Source organism: Cylas formicarius, unplaced genomic scaffold (genome assembly GCF_029955315.1).
Source record: "Cylas formicarius isolate icCylForm1 unplaced genomic scaffold, icCylForm1.1 PGA_scaffold_5__7_contigs__length_24384050, whole genome shotgun sequence".
NCBI classification, from domain to species: Eukaryota; Metazoa; Arthropoda; class Insecta; order Coleoptera; family Brentidae; genus Cylas; species Cylas formicarius.
This window is the reverse complement of record NW_026844341.1, coordinates 19,809,241-19,826,744: the sequence shown is the minus strand read 5'-3', so window position 1 is coordinate 19,826,744 and position 17,504 is coordinate 19,809,241. Positions and strand designations below refer to the sequence as shown.

Genomic DNA, 17,504 nt, shown 5'->3' with positions numbered 1-17,504 from the left:
TGTAAAATATAAAAATTGTCGTCAAAAATGTGTTTTGCTGTGTTTGAGTGTGTAGCATAATTATGTTCGTTAATGCGTTTCTCGAAGGATCTACCTGTTTGTCCAATATGAATTTTAGGACAAGATCCGCATTTCAACCTGTAGACACCTGATTTTTGAGATTTTGGACATTTTGTTTCATTGTTTTTTAAAAATTTTCCTATTGTTTTATTAGTTCTGAAAGCTATTTTTAAACCACATTTCGACAAATGTTTTGAAACTTTTTCACTAGGTTCTCCTATGTATGTAATTGTTTTTTTGTTTTGTTTTTTATTTATAATTTTATCTATAATGGACGGATTGTAGCTGTTGTTCAATGCAATTAGTTGTTTTTTTTAACCGCGACTCACCAATATGGGGATCACCCCTCATTTAGCTGCGCCTCCCTCAAACAATATATAAGCAGGTACAGAGTAAAATGGGAGCCAGTTTCAGTCAAGCTCTGAAGAAGCCAGCAGGATGATTGGCGAAACGTTAACAAGTTTTATAAGAAAGGATAGATACCGCTGTTCTGTTTCTCGTGTTACTCGTAGTATGGAAGAAGTCATTCTCCTTTGTTTTACATAACTCTCGATTTCAACTGACAGACACAACAAGGGTCAAAAAGAACATAGACAACAAGTAAAAATAAATTACATATAAAACAATCTAATAATATTTAAAAATAACGAGCCCATACTTGTACCCTCCAAATTATGGGTCCAAGCGGATACCTAAGGATTTCAAATAGCCTAAAAAACATGACATTATTATCTGTAATCTTGAATATGTAATGAATCAGGTATCATCTGTTCAACTGATGCATCACCATTTACGTGCATTAGAAGTGAAATTTTACCAAGGATGGAGCCCCGTTGAACCCTTTGGCTGAGATTTGCGAGTTATACTCCTATTTCGCAGAACTGAGACACGACGAAAATATGGAGACGAAAAGTCCAGTTTAGTCGATATTTAGTTTGAGCATAGCATTTTTTATCAGGTGTAGCTGAGCTTTCTGTAGTCTAAAATCTCTGATGAGTCATCAGCTTGGGAATTGGACTAGGGTGGAACCCTTGGTCTGATATTTGCCAAGTCTGTTTATTCATACAAACTAACTCGAAGTTTTGTCGTCTTACGATATATGAATAAACGATGGGGAATATTCAGAATTAAAGTAATTTATCTACTAACTAACTAAAATGTAAAGCTATTTTTTTTAAATAAGTAGTAAATGTATCGAGAAAATTAACCGAGTGTTGTCGGGCATTGTTTAAGGCCGATCGTCACCGCACGCCTAGAGATTCAATAAGCGCAATGCTATTTTAATTGAATTAATTGAAATGCGGGTATCGCATAAACTCTCTGATGTCATATATCGATTTGACGGGGTCACGCCCTTGACCCCCGTCACTCGATACCGAGTGTTCGCGCGGGCGCGGCTCTCTTTACGAGATTTTTTCCCCCGATACAGGTAAAATATATCTTCGCGGCGCCCGGCTATCGAACATATCCGCATATTTTCGGCGGTTACCTGTCGCGTTTTTGGGAAAAACGATCCTGAGAAACGCGACGGGGGTGCCAAGTCCACGCTCAAACGGCACCCTTTGTCACCGCAAACCATTAATCGACTTTTTCCATGAGAAAGTGGCCTGCCAAAAATAGTGGACCGCCATTAACTGCCGATACTTCTTTCACTATATAGAGAACAACTATGTGGCTAATTAGATTATTTTTGCATAGTTAGTTGAGCTCTTTTATTCCTTAGTTCATTATTGTTTAATAAATTTAACTTAAAATCCCTCTACCAAAGAGCTAAAGCTAACTAGTTTCATCCACTAGCCGTCGACCGTTAGGGCTAGACTAGTGGATTCTAGGTTTCATTACAATTATATCTAACTGATTATTTCCAGTTTGGAATCAAAGATATAGCAACCAAATCTAACTCACTCAGATAGATTTTTCATTTGCCAACTCAAAATCAACCACTAACTGAACTGGGCTTCAGCAGCTAAAATCTCATAGTCAACCACTAAATCTAACCAATTCAAACAGCTTACCCAAAGCATGAGTGGTATTCAGATAAGTTCTGTGCTTCATAATTCAAAATCCGCCATTCAACTAAACACGGGAAACGCAGCTAACTAACCAAAACTAACCAAATCCAAAGATAGATAATTTGGCAATTCACAATCCAAAATCAACAGGCAAATAACTAAATCTAATCTAGTATTATTTGCTTAAAATCTAAAGTTAGACAACTAACCCTAAGCAATTCGCATAGCTTTTTCGATTACTAAGTGAGATCCAGCTAACTCAAATCTATCAAAAAACAACTAAACATTTCCATCTCAAAAATTTAACACTAATTATTTATCGGTTGAAATAAAGTTTCGAAAAATTAAATACAACTTCGAATTTCTCGTACAGTTTTGATAGCTTCCATAGGACAGCACTGATAAACTCTAGAGTCAAGACTCGCTCGCAAGTAGACGTAGACGTAGACGTAGACATTCTCCGTTTTATACATTTTATATATTCGTAGTAAAATTTCACACTAAATGACTAAATCTAAGCAATTCAAAGAGTTTTTCCGATGTCTAGCTCAAAATCCACCACCAAACAACAAAATCTGAGTAACTCGGATAGCTTTTATCTTTACTAACGCAGAATCCACCTTAGTCTACAATCTGAACACATTCCTTCCTCAAAATCAACCAAGAAATAACTTAATTGTTACAGCTCCAAATCCAATACCCAAATCACTTGAAATAACAATAAATCCATTCATTCAGGTTCAATTCGCAACACAAAATCAACCAGAAAATAAAATAGTCTTTAGTATTATTTGGTTAAAATCTAAAGTTCAACAACAACTGTAAGTCACTCGCATAACTTTTTCGATTTTTAAGTCAGAATATACCTAACTCAGCTAGCTGATTTGATCTATTTGCCAAAAACCATCAAAATACAACTGAATATTTCCATCTCAATATTTAACACTTGAGCGAATGGAATTTGAAATAAAACTTCCAAGAATTAAATCTTCATCACTCAGAAGATTTTTCAATTGCCAACTCAAAATCAACCACTAATTAACTGAATTGTGGCTCAGCAGCTAAAATCTCACACTCAATCACTAAATCTAACCAATTCAAACAGCTTACCAGTACCCAAAGCATGAGTTATACTCACCTCGGTTCTTTGCTTCATAACTCAAAAATCCGCTAATCAACTAAGCACGGGAAACTCAGCAAGCGGATTTGCAAAATTGAAGATCCACCTCCATTAACTCAGCTTGAAATCAAACGTATAACAACCAGACCCATTTAAAATAGATAGTTAAGATCAACCAGCAAATAATTAAATCTAAGATAGCATTTAGTATTATTTGCTTAAAATCTAAAGTTAAACAACCAACTCCAAGTCACTCGGATAACTTCATCCATTACTTAGTCAGAATCCATCTACCTCAGCTAGCTGATTCGATGTGCTTACCAAGAAACAAATGATCATTTCCATCTTAAAATTTAGTACTCAAGTACGTGAGCTATTTGCAGGTTGAAATCAATCAAAAACCTGGAATATACCCGAATAAGAGTTCTTTTTCAATTCCTACCTCACAATCCACCAAAAATCATATCAACTCACCAAAAAACGCTTTTCAATTCCTATTTCAAAAATCGCCACCAAACAATTAAAACACCGCTGACTCAAGTAGTAGATTCCAGATTCCACCACAATTATATCTAGCTGATTGTTACAGCAAGGAATCAAAGCAACCAAATCTAACTGACTCAGATAGATTTTTCAATTGCCAACTTAAAATCAACCACTAACTAACTGAATTGGGCCTCAGTAGTTAAAATCTCAGACTCAATCACTAGATCTAACCAATTCAAACAGCTTACCTTACAATACCCAAAGCATGAGTTATACTCACATAGGTTCTTTGCTTCATAATTCATAATTCATAATTCAAAATCCGCCAATAAACTAAACACGGGAAACTCAGCAAGCGAATTTGCAAAATTGAAGATCCACTTCCATTAACTCGCCTTGAAATCAAACGTATAACAACCAAACCCATTTAAGATAGTTAAAAACAACCAGCAAATAACTAAATCTAAGATAGCATTTTGTATTATTTGCTTAAAATCTAAAGTTAAACAACCAACTCCAAGTCACTCGGATAACTTCATCCATTACTTAGTCAGAATCCATCTACCTCAGCTAGCTGATTCGATGTGCTTACCAAGAAACAACTGAACATTTTCATCTTAAAATTTAGTACTCAAGTACGTGAGCTATTTGCAGGTTGAAATCAATCAAAAACCTGGAATATACCCGAATAAGAGTTCTTTTTCAATTCCTACCTCACAATCCACCAAAAATCATATCAACTCACCAAAAAACGCTTTTCAATTCCTATTTCAAAAAAAACATCGCTGACTCAAGTAGTGGATTCTAGGTTTCATTACAATTATATCTAACTGATTATTTCCCACTTGGAATCAAAGATAGCAACCAAATCTGACTCTCTCAAATAAATTTTTCAATTGCCAACTCAAAATCAACCACTAACTAACTAACTGAGCTGGGCTTCAGCAGCTAAAGTTTCATACTCAATCACTAAATCTAACCAATTGAAACAGCTTACCCAAAGCATGATTATTCAGATAAGTTCTGTGCTTCATAACTCAAAATCCGCCATTCAACTAAACACGGGAAACGCAGCTAGCTAACCAAAACTAACCAAATCAAAAGTTTTTCAATTCGCAATCCAAAATCAACAGGCAAATAACTAAATCTAAGGTAGCCTTTAGTATTATTTGCTTAAAATCTAAAGTTAGACAACGAACTCTAAGCTTTTTCGATTACTAAATGTATCAAAAAACAAGTAAACATTTCTATCTCAAAAATTTAACGCTAATTATTTGTCGGTTGAAATAAAGTTTGGAAAAATTAAATAGAACTTCGAATATACCCAAATAAGTGTGTTTTTTCAATTCCAATCTAAAAAATCGCCAACAAAGAACAGTGGATTCCGGGTTCCAATAAAATTATATCTAGCTAATTCTTTCCAGCTGGAGTCAAAGATATGGCAACCAAATCTACTTCAAATTTATCAGTTGCCAACTCAAAATCAACCAGTAACTAACTGAATCGCGCCGCAGCAGCCAAATTGAGCTCAGTCCATTTTAAAATAGCCAAGCGTCATGTGGCCGAATTAAATTCTAAATTTTTCGCGCCAAAGCGACAACGCGGCGACAACGGAGAGGCGGACCGAAAAGGAATCCGTGCGCCAAACGGACCGGACCGTAACTCATTCGAAATAAAAGAAAAGGAAAAATAAAAGGACGAAACAAACGAACGTCGTCGCGCCGCTTCGCGGTCAATGTAAAACAAATGTCACAGATAAGGCGGCCGTGTAAACTGAAGCCAACATATGTAGGTATACGTGTCCGCGGATGCTTGGCCAGATGAATGGGCCCGATAAAAAAATTACCTGCCTGCCAGAGAGGGCCCCGGAATTTCGTCGACGCGGACAGAGATTTTGGCGTTTTTCGGTTTGGACCGCCGCGATTACAATAATGGCCTTTGAAATGGACGGTTCGATGTTTGTATGTGTGTATTTTGACGTCTACAGACTACCGAACCGTTCCAATAAACTTACCAGTTCTTGTCACTCGTTATTCGATAATATGGAACTTGGATAGCAATAAACGAAAGTATAAAAATAGGCTAACTAATTAGACTTAGCTACTTCAAAACTAGACACTCAATTTAGCTATCAGAACCATCCCAATAAACGAAAGTATAAAAATAGACTATCTAATTAGACTTAGCTCTCAGCATCTACCTTCTAGCTAATTTCAATGCGACTTAGCTATTTCAAATCTAACTAGTGGATTTAACATTAAGAACTTAAGAATTATGTATAACTACTCGACTTAACTCTTAGAATTCTCATAATGAAAAATAATAAATAATAATAAGAAAAAAAAGGATTTCCCTCTCAATTAAAAAACGGATACCGTTCAAAGAAGGGAGAAAATGCGAGCAAACCCTGAAAAATGCGTATTATATTGATTTTAACCAAACAAAAAAATTAGTAGAGGAATTTTGAAATGACATTTGAAAAAATCACGAAACAACTATAAATATATGTAATGCAGAAACTCAAAGAAAAAAGCAGAAAAATACCATGAAAAAAAAAAAAGAAAGCAAGGACTACAATTTGGACGCAAAAGAAAGAACGCCCGAGAAAAAAATAGTTGAGAGGAAGAATCTTATAAAATTTAATTATTTTTTTTTATACTAGTGTCCCATATGATATGATGATATTTTACAAATATTATTATTTGGGCGATTTTAGTTTTATATGATATATGTTAAATTTCTCGCCTTTGTAATTTTTTAAATTATTCTCTAATTCATTCCACATTTTGAATATCTATTAATGTAAAGGGTTTTGGATAGACAGCAGCTCTGTGTTTAACTTCAAAAATTTGAGTTTTCTTAGTTCATACGATCAGTAAATTTGTTAACTTGGATGTACCTGAAAACTAACTATGTCACTCAATTCTCAGAATTAGCTAGTCCATTTAACTGACGGAATGCTCGAGCTTTTAATACTTTTTGTTTGGTTTAGCTATATAACCAAACCGCTGGACGTCCGGAATTATAAGCGCCAATAAAAAACTAAACTACTTCGATTAATTAATAAATAATAAATTAATTACACTGGGCACCCACCTAGCTAATTAAAACTGAGTGTTTTGAATGCTAAATTTTTCTTTTTCTTCTCCTCATTCGTCTAGCTAATTTGGTAGTAATTGGTATCGTTATTAAAAACGTTATTAAAAGCTAAAAATGAGCGCTCAGCTTTCTAATTTTTCATGATACTCGAATAAACAAAAAAAAGTCCTGACTTAGATAGGAATTAGCTTCGGCGATGATCTGATGGCAGGAATAGTATATCCCGCAAGAAATCCGGGCCAAAGACACGGAACCGTGTTTCAAAAAACGGATTTTGATCAAATCCGGGCAAAATTTCGTGCGTCACACGCAAGCATCCGCTACGGGGTGACTCAAGAGGCCTGCCCGGATTCGAAGAAACCTCTCAATGGGGATACGAATTTCGCCTGTCAGACGTTTCGGAATTCTAGCGCCATGGGCCAAAATTTCGTAAACTGAATGAATACGCGGCGTCCCGTTTGATGCCGTCTTTCTCGGAAATCGCAACCTTTTTTTCTTCTCGCTGTCTCTCTCGTTCGTTTGTCCGTGTTTCGTGTGGCGATCGATACGCTTCGGGAACGGCCAGCGCGACATCCCGACGCGGTTCCTCTCGATTTTCGAGAAAAATGTCGACGGAGCGAAGAAAACATTACGGACGTATAATTTTTGTTAGCGAACGACGGCGTATGGGCCCCGCGTCCGAGCCTTGTGACCCCCATAAATCGTCTCACTCTCTTCGGGTTGTTAAATTCCTTGGGAATTATTTTGTAGATCGGCGAGATAGCGAGAGATTTTTTTTTGGTTTGGTTTGCCGGCCGACGACGTCTATACAGGGCGTTCCAATTTCGACGAATCGGAAAGTTTTCTTTTAACTCAATTTTCGTTCTTATTTTTGAAACGATCTTCATAATGAAAACACAACGATACAGTGACTGTAAGTATAGGAAACTTTTTTTTAGTTTTTATGCCCAAAAGTTATTCTTAACAAGAAAAATTAAATATTTACACAAATATAACATAAACAAAACAAAAAGAAGCAAAAAATAGTTTTAGTAGTGAACAAAATTAATGAAATAGACACTACAAACAAAATACAGATAAGAAGAGACAAAAAACAAAATAACCAATCTGAAAAAGGAATAACGTGAGTGCTCTTCATATATCAAACGTGTAGATTAAAGCGTTAAAAAAAAAGAAAAAAAGCGTAAAATTTGTATTTTCTGTGAAGGGAGGTTCCCACGAGAAATTCCACTTTCGGGGTATACACCATCAATTATACAAGTCGTCTTAAAACTTTTATTTTAATGTTTCGACCTTTTTTCTTATAAAACTCAAAATACATTTCCAATGTTAAAATACTTTCATTACACTATTCTTTCCAGGCACAATTATTTTGTGCTTTTATTTAGTTATTCTTCGTTTGCAATCGAAAATGTTTTATTTTTCCATTTAAATTTATTTCTACTTTTAGACATATTTGTATAAATTTCTTTATACTTAGAATTAGTTGAATTGATAAAAAAGAGGAACACAAAATACATAGAACAATGGCATGGAACTTAGTCTAAAGTAGTCTAAAGCCAATCACAAAAAAAACAGCATTTCTAGATGTTCATCTGCGTCCATATACAAATTAGAAGTAGAGATTTAATTTATTTATCTATTCAATGAAAAAGGGCCTTTTCGAGATATATTTTGCCTTATATTTTCGTAACTATGGAATAGTTGACATTTTTTTGAATACAGGTGAAAATACTGCTCGCAGGTAAAAGGTTTATGTACGTATTTTTAAACGAAAACATAAAAGAATCCAGTGCATACATGAAATTAAGAATATTATTTTCCACAAAAACAAATCCAGAACTATCGTCATTCCATTCATTCCATGTAGAAGCAAATCCTGTCCAAATCAGAAAACTTATCACAAAATAAAAGTCAATATCAATGTCTAGATTGCTGCTTACATTCGCAAGTACATAGCAGTATTTTGCTAAACTTATTACTACACGTTGGTCTCCTATGAAACCTATATCTATTTTAAGTCCAAGAAGGAAATATACTCTCTACGTATGCCACACTCAAGGCATTGGTTAAGGCATCGAGAGAATCGAAATCATAATCCTGTATTACATTTCCTTTACCAAGAATTTAAGTTATTTCATCTGCATACAACACAGCATATTACCGAGTTATACTACACGGTTCATTTGGGAACGTAATAAAACACAAAACTGAATCTGAACTTAAGTAGCGTACATAGGTATGAGCCCTAAAGAAGTGATAAAAAAATTATAATAGATAAGTCTATATAACTAGACATAATGGCCAGGCCATTGAGTATACTCTGAGACCTACATGGGAGGTTTATACGGTTCTAAGTATCATATTTCGCCAGTTTCCACTCACCTTTTCAGGATCCTCTCGCCTGAGTGCGTCCTGCAACAAAATAAACGAGGTTACATTTTTAAATCGGCAAAAGAAAAAAATCGTGAAATTTTCAATAAACGTCGGGTGTCGAGAGATTCCTTTTCTGCTCTACCGAGTCATCCAAAGTTGTGATGACTTCGCGAAAACGAAAAGTTTCTTGAGTCCGCGGAAAATCAGAAAACTATACCGCGTGTACATAAGAATCAGTCATTGTTACGACTCGAGATGGTAATCTGAGGAAATACCGACATTTTTTTTTCGTTTCGGACGGCTCAAGAATTAAGCGACCGCAAACGAGCGTGATTCGCGATTGTTTCATATCAAGTGTTACGCAAAAAAAAGCGGTGAATCATCGGGGACAACGTCAGCGACCGGATGTCCCAAATTCCGATATTCCCGGTTGAAATAAAAAAAAAATGCTAATTTGGACAATTAGCACCAAGGCATTTATTTCTAAGGCAAGACTATTTCTGGCGGCCGTATCGAAAATTAATAGTATGTATCAGTTTCAATGACAAACACAAAAAGAGAGAGAGAGAGAGAGAGAAATGTGCCTATTACTTTGTATAGAAAGGGCACTCCTGCCCTTTCTATACAATTTTGTATTTGTAAATGCAACGTAAATTACGTTGGATTTTGAATATTTAATATTGAATATTTGTTTCTATTGTTGGTAAACTTGGAGGCGCGAAGTAAATTTCCCTAATTATATGCATTAGAAAATATTATATTACTGGTTATTAGTTATGTTGTGGGTAAATGAAACGTATGTTATACGTTTCGGATTCTAAAAAACTACGTAGGTATGGATACTAAAAAAATGTTATATCATGCTAATTTTGAACGTCATATTAGATATGGAAGTATGAGAGCTGCAGAGACATTGAAAAAGTTCTAGAAAGGTCTAGAAAGTAGACAGCCGTGCAGAGGAAGGTTCAAAGAACTTAATATCTTAACAGTAACTGCAGTGTTCATACAGGAGTGCGTCGTGTACTTTTTAAAAAATTGATTCTTTTTTACTCCTAATGAATCACAATTTGTTTATGCAACACGAACACAGAATTTTAGTTTTCCTCACCATCGACTCACAAGGACTGAAAAGTGTCCTTATCGCAGGCGCATAAAAATATTCAACAACATCACGGAATGGATGCAGAAAATTTGAGCTGTTAAAATCTTAAAGAAAGAAATTTTTAATATTCTAGGCAGAATGGAACCATACATTATGGAAGAGTTTTACACCAAGATCACAAAATTATTGCTATAAATATTGTCATTTAGACTCTATTTAATGTATGTACATATACTTTAAATAAAGATATATTATTATTCTTATGTTGCACTTTTTCTACGACCATTAGTTTTTGGGTGTATTTTTGTAAAAACCACATCACCGTCAGAATTGACAAACGTTAAAACTGAAGCCGTGCGGTAAAATCTCCGAAATAATCCGATTGCTCCCAAACCCGAGCGATAATATCGCAGAAATGTCCGAAGTGGCTCGAATCCTCGGGACAAGAAACTCAGTGACGCGTCACGCAGGCTAGATCGGTGTATAATTCGGTTTTTTTTCTACTCCCGTCTGTAAAATGCCTAATTATACATCGATTTACCGTGCGGGAAGCGTCACTTTACCACATCAGTTTCGTTTCCCACTTATCTGAGGCACTTCGGACATTTCCGGGATTTTATCGCACAACATGACGATTTAAAATTGTGTTTATTCCGTTGTTTAGATGACATATCCAATAATACATGGCTCTCTGTCTACCGTATACAATTAAAAATAGACAACAATAGCAGAACCGATCGGAACGACAAACGAATAGGTTTCGTGGCAACTAGTAAATATTTTGTTAGAATGGTACGAAATTTAGTAATCCAATAATCTGTTATTATTTTTAATTTGTTAAATTGTAATTTTTTCGTGACGATCGTAGAAGAGTATAGTATGCAAAACGTGTGGTAAACTCTTTATCTCACTCATTTATTAAGCACTCGCTCCGCTTGTGCCAAATAAACTCGTGAGTCAAATTACCGCACTTGTTGCATAATATACAGTTACAGTTACAATATATTCTCATTCTTTGTTACATCGTAATTCCTCTAGAGTTCGTCCAAATTGAAATTCCTTCACACACACAATAAGTCCCCTGCAGTTTATCCTGCGCGTGGTACAATTCGCACAGCATATTCGTAATAATACGATACGAAATTCGGCATCTCTTTGCGCACGGTTGCACAAGGTTGCGAGATGACCGGGAAGACACCGTTAAACGGATACACCGCCGATCAGGTAAGAGTGCGAATTTCAGACGCCGCAAAACTAATATCATTTCTCTCAAGGTCGTTCGCGTTCGTAACGGAACGCGTCGATTTCGCAATCGTCCGAGACTTACGCGGCGAAAACAAACGAAAAACGGTGAAACATTTGCGAAAAATTGCCTATCGTTAGATGATTAACGCCAAAGGCAAACATTAAATGCTTAGCGAGGAGGCTTCCTGTCTAATCGAACGTCGACGTCTCTAACGCTCTCCGCCACATCCTCTTACTATTACGTCTAGTTATTTTTACAAATATTTGTGTAAAGCGGAGCCGTTTACATAACTAAGACTAGTATTTGCGGGATATCACAAAATATTCCCAGATGTTTAATTTCGGAGACACATGCTTACCAACATTTATACTGAACGTTATCTTGAACGCCATTAAACAACTATGATTAAATTTAAAATTATTCAGACGTTCTTTCAATATTTTCATATGATCCTAACAGAACCCAGTTTGTGGTGAGGCACACCTTTAGGTGTACCACAGGTCTAAATCCATAATTAGCTACAGCCCAAAATGAATCCTTTATTGGGGTAGCCGAAACGATCCTGTAAATGTTCTCAACGGCAGCAGATAAGGATGATGACCCGGTGATGACGTCGTAAAGTTTTCGGATGCCTTCGTGTTCGGCATTTAATTACTCGAGCAAATTAACTCGGACAATTGCCGACAATGTATATAATCTGGGACCCGAAAGCCTAAGCCGACACCATTGTAAATGTTAATAAATATTTATGGTCTTTCCGAGGGGGATTATCGGCGACGGGGTTGTAAATTCCACTACAAAGGAAGTGATGGGCATAAAAGTAACGTGTCGGTGTCTAAAATATACCGTGGGATATAGAAATTGCAGCACACAGTAAAGATTGTTCAGTAGGCACTAAGTCTGGTGACCTTGAGGATCACGAAGAAAGTTTCAAGTATGATCTGTTCATAGATATAAGAAAATGACCAATTGCGTTTGAAAGGATTATCCAAGGGTGGTCATTAACATACAATGCAAAAAGATTATTATTATTAATTAAGGTAATTATTAATTAATTTATTATTAATTATTTATTATAATTTAATAAATTATAAATTATATTATCTATTATAAATAAAGTAATAGTCTAATTATTTTTAATTAAGGTAATTATTATTTACTAATTATTAATTATAAATTAAAGTAACAAGCTTGTTGCATTGTGTGTTATTGACCACCCTTGGATAATCCGTTCAAAAGCAATTGGTCACTTTCTTATATCTATGAAGAGACCATAACTGTAGCGATATATGGTCTTATTCATATCATTATCATATCATAACGACGCCCCTAGTAAGCGCTGACGCTCCGTGCAAAATTGAGGTTCTACGGCCACATGGAGCCATATCGAGCTCACAAACATAGTACACGTCACTTATTCTGAGTCCGTTGTTAACACTATGCTAGACGTTTCTCATTGTCCCGCCGCCTCCCGATTAAAGATACAATACCAATCGATGATTTACCTCGTGTAAAATCTGTCGCCCCCCGCCACTCACGTCCCATTGGACTGGTGGTCTTTCTTTCCGAAAGGTTATCCCAACCTCTCGTGGGCCTGAGAATCTACCCCGTTTAATTAACTGCATGTCTTCTTAGAGGAGGTATTCCTAAATGATGTTTCCAATACCTTTTTCTTCTTCTTCTTCCTATTACACTCATTCAGTCATATGGGAGGTTGTCGCCCCCACCTATTCCTAGCTCTTCCAAGGCTCCTTCGTCCTGTTGGTGATTTGTCACTCGATATTTTCACTATTCGTTCTTCTGTCTACGATCAATATGTTCATTTTATCTTTTCATCCAACACCCACACCCCCGCACACTCGTTTAATATCTAATATCTCATAATCATAGGAGAGTATAGGTCTAATAGCAATTTTATATATCCGGGCTTTTGGCTGATGGTACAGTTCAGGTATGCTGCTGCCATAGACGCTCTTGTAGCTTGATTCCTTACTCCAGTCTCAATATTTCCGTATTCAGATATTTCAATTTCCAAATATTTGAATTTCATTTCCTGTTATATTATTTTGTCCTCAACCACAAGTGACCATCGATTTTGTTTTGCCGCTGATATAATCGGGTATATAATGGCGGGTACATATGGGACGATAATTTACTGCTGATGTAGGTTAGTGAAACGACGATAATTCGCGTCGGGCGACAAGAAATAAACCACCTGTACAAAATACGATCGACGGAACGCGGCGTGACAGAGCTCGTGGTCTTGATGGCGACATACAGGAAGCGAGGTCGTGGGCGATATGCAGCTCTCGCCGCCCCCGTGCACACGCGGCACTGGCGCGCGCGGTTCGCGTATGATTTGCGGCCGCGCTCACGCACGGTTCTGTAAAAATCATATACAGGGTGTGGCCCGCGGCCGAAAGCTAGGCGAGGGCCTATAATTCAAATATCGCGTATACCTCCAAATCATGAGCATTCAGTGCTTTTTGATATTTGAAATAAATATCTGCAATATTTGCACGATATTTCTGATATCTGAAATGTATCCCGCAATATTCAGAATATTGCAAATATTTACGGAAGTATTGCCAAATTTGAACTAATTGCATTATGTCATATACAATTGTCGGAGTATTTCAAATATTTGCGATATTTTTCATGCTTTTTGATATCTGAAACTTGCAATATTTCATTCCCAATTTTCAGAGTATTTCAAATATTCATGACAAGTTAAGTGTTTACAATAATAGATCCGTTATATTCGGAGAATTGTACATATTTACAGCACTGGAAGTATTTGCAATATTCGCTATATTTTAAGTATTTGTGATACTCGAATAATCTGGAATATTCGGAATACTGTAAATATTCGTAATATTAAATGCACTCTTCCATTTTATTCAAATATTTAACTTTTAGAAGTATCCAAGACGCTCTAATGTTGAAATGATTGGAAATACGTATCAGCAGTATTCATAGACCTTTGATTATTGTCAATATTATTTCATATGATATGTAATGATATTATTGAATTATGAAATATTACAAATATTTGTAATGTCTGGTATTTCAAAGAGTAATTGAAATATTATCAAACCAAAATTTTAGAGATTTAAGGACTTACAAATTATTGCAAAATTTGTGGGATCCAAGAATAAATATTACTTTAAAAAAAGTTGACACATGGAATGAAATGAAAATGAAAATCTCCAGGTTAATAGCCACCAACAGAAACGAAAAAAATAAGGTTAAGTCGTCTATGGGATAACAGAAACGGAAAATCTTAATAATAAGATTTACCTAATTTTCAATACCTTTAATTTATTTGCCATATTTAATCCTTAACATTCGCAGTATTTCAAATATCTGTGATATTTTTGGTGCTTTTTGATACCTGAAATGCACGGAATATTTTAAAACGTATCCCCAATATTCCGAGTATTAGAAGTACTCATAATGTTTTAAGTGCTTGCAATAATAGATCCGTTATATTCGGGGAATTGTACATATTTACACTGGAAGTATTTGCAATATTCGCTATATTTTAAGCACTGTGATATTCGAAGTAATATCCACTCTTCCATTTAATTCAAATATTTAAGCTACAGTTAGAAGCATCTAAGACGATCTAAAATTGAAATGGTTGGAAATACGTATCAGCAGTATTCATAGACCTTCGAGTATTCTCAATATTATTTCATATGATATGTAATGATATTATTGAATTATGAAATATTTCAAATATCTGTAATATGTCTGGTATTTCAAAGATTTTCTGAAATATCAAACGGCTATTTAAGAGTTTTAAATATTGTGGTTAAAACATTTTTCCTCGTATAAATCACGAAACATAAAGAATTAGAGATTTTTTTGGGACCACAGAGTTAAACGCCAACGAAAGAGAAAGGTTAAATTTCTATACACCTTGCATTTGGTTCTCGCATTTACATATCGGTTTGTCGGGCCAGATGCACGTACGTTATGCCTAACCTACTTTCGATTATAATGCTTATAACACGAAACGACTTATTTTGATTTGATGTTCTACAATGTCCACAAATTCAATTCTGACGTGATTAAAAAGGTATATTATATTTTTGTTTAATTGAATCGAATTCAAGTGTTTTCTTCTATTATTAATACTTTTTATGAAAGGTCCCTTTTGCCTGTCCCTTGAGGTTACGAGTCAGCAGTGCTCTCTAGTCCTAGTCGTGCCTGCCCGTTTTTTTTTCAATATCAGTTGTTAATGCATTGAAATTAACCAAAACTCCTCGCAATGTCGACGCCATCGAAAAAATTTGTTTACTGGTAAGTAACGTCAACAAATATCCCTAAATATTTCTTTATCCTGCTGGGCGACATCTTTCGTTGCGGAACGCAGGTACTAGTCACGAGTGAAAGTATCTCCTACGTAGCAGGACACGCAGCGGGTCCTGCGGCGGAAAACCGCCTCTGATGGTAATAATTGGAATGCACACCGCAGCTTTGTTTATACAACCTGTCCGTCTGTTTCACACCTGCTTTATCGGAAGAGTGACGCGGATTTACTGCCGTCACGTGAAGCTCGGCGCGAAGAAATCACGACTGATGAATTCGTCCAGTATACCGTGCTGGCTTTATCGATACGACGTTTACGGTTGAAATGTCACTTTGTTTTTAGTCAGTAACGCGTTTCCAACCTCCAGACGGGCGCCGTCTGTCTCAAGCATTCGCCGACAGGAACCATCGACAGATCTATGCCCGATGCATGACAATTTGTTGGCAAATTGTTTGGTCGATAATAGTTCATATCCGGACATTGTCGAAAAGTTGTCTCGGGCAGCGCCAAAACGCGCGCCTTTGGCGGTTTATTTCAATTATATCCACCATATACATCTGGGTGCTCCTCTTCATCAATAGTTTGATAATTTGCTACGATCTTCACATTTATCTGATTTTCTAAATCTATAGTAGTATATACAGAATAGCAGTATATAGAATATTGAAAATATTTACGGAAGCATTGCCAAATTTGATAATTAACATTAGCTCTATTTCAAATATTTGTGATATTTTTCGTGACTTTTAATATCTGAATTGCACGGAATATTTTAAAATTGGATGCGCAACATTCCGAGTATTAGAAGTATTTACAATATTTGAAATTTGAAGTACTTGCAATATTTCATCCGCAATTGTCGGAGTATTTGAAATATTTGTGATATTTTTCGTGCTTTTTAATACCTGAAATGCAGGGAGTATTTTATAACGCATCCGCAATATTCAGAGAATTAAAGTTTTGAAGCATTTCAAAAATTTGATATTTTAAGTGCTAACAATAATAGCTCCGTTATATTCGTAGAATGGTACATATTTGCAACACTATTTGCAATACAAACAGTGTTTGCAATATTCGCTATATTTTAAGTATTTGTGGTATTCGAAATAATAAAATCTGAAATATTCGGAGTATTGTAATTATTCGTAACATTAAATACACTCCTCAATTTTATTCAAATAGCTAAGCTACGATCCAAAAGGCGATCTAAGATTGGAATGATTGGAAACAAGTATCAGCAGTATTCATAGAGCAACGAGTATTTTGAATATTATTTCATATCATTATGTAATGATATTATCGAATAAGACGATTGCTAAATATTTCAAATGTCTGTAATATGTCTGGTATATCAAAGAATATTTGAAATATTATTAAATGCCGAATTTAAAATTTGAAATATCAATATAATCCATTGAAACATTTGGTCTCGCGTAAATCACGGAACATAAGTCTACTTTAACATTTTACATTGAATGAAATTGCGTCAGTTATCGGGAAATTTACAGAGGTCTACAAGAAGAAAAGGCATCTTGATTAAATTTATTCGCTACTAGGCATAGGTATAAAATTAAGTTGGGCAATATATATGAAGATTGCTAAATACACTTAATGGCGTATTAAACATTTCTAGAATAGCGTCAACAGTAAGGACGATAAACCAAGCTATCTATTAATAGTGACCA

General features: G+C 35.4%; 1 protein-coding gene across 1 annotated transcript in view; it reads right to left on the bottom strand.

The window, feature by feature from the left end:
- The window catches only part of LOC132702019 (uncharacterized), a 64,488-nt gene that overhangs the window by 31,674 nt on the left and 15,310 nt on the right, over window positions 1-17,504 (bottom strand). Inside the window, exon 2 of the mRNA XM_060670416.1 lies at window positions 9,163-9,192. The gene's annotated coding sequence lies outside the window, so the exon portion shown is untranslated. The remainder of the gene's footprint in view (window positions 1-9,162; window positions 9,193-17,504) is intronic.